The following is a 748-nucleotide window of genomic DNA, read 5'->3' on the forward strand; positions in this document are numbered from 1 at the left end:
TTATCTTCTTAAGGCAGATAGCAAGTGACAGCTTTGATGGAAAATTCATTATAATATATATACTTTAAACTACTGAACAGGCTAAGCCAGTAACCTCAGAGAAGTATCTCCCTTGATCTAAACCAAGGAAGTTTATGGAGACCTCAGCAAAGACTGGATCTTCAAGCAAGATCAGCATCTCTAAGCACGTGCCTGATGCTGGGTCATCACATGAAGTTTCTGAAGTTATGGGTACCCAAAATCTCCACTGTTGATCTAGTAGCAGGTGCTGGCCCCTGCAGACTTCTGGCTCCACAGCATGCTGCAGAGCTCAGTGCTGAGCAAAGGCTTTGGTGGTGCTGCTGGCTGGGTAACACGTGGTCATCCCATACTCTCCGCTAGGGTCATGTCCGCATTTGTTATGTGAGTCACGTCTCTCGTCAACACCCATGGATACAGGGTGCCTTGTGCTAAACCAAAAAATCACTTCGGGAGGGAGACTAGCCTGAAACCCAGCTTGGCAACAATATTAGCACACCAGAACTGTCTTACGGTGATGACAGCTAGTTTTTGTGGCAGAAACAATGAGGTGCATCAAAGCATCTGGTGAGTGCAGGCCCCTCCTGATGATAGTGCACGTCTGCTGATTGATGACCTGCAATGTATGCAGGAGGGATTTCATCTCCCTCAGACCTTGGTCTGGCTGGCTGGGACTGCTAGGTCACTAATGAAGCTTCCCCTTTGTCATTTCCACTTATGAAACACAAAA

This window comes from Pygoscelis adeliae, unplaced genomic scaffold, assembly GCF_000699105.1.
Source record: "Pygoscelis adeliae isolate BGI_AS28 unplaced genomic scaffold, ASM69910v1 Scaffold45, whole genome shotgun sequence".
In the NCBI taxonomy this organism is placed as follows: domain Eukaryota; kingdom Metazoa; phylum Chordata; class Aves; order Sphenisciformes; family Spheniscidae; genus Pygoscelis; species Pygoscelis adeliae.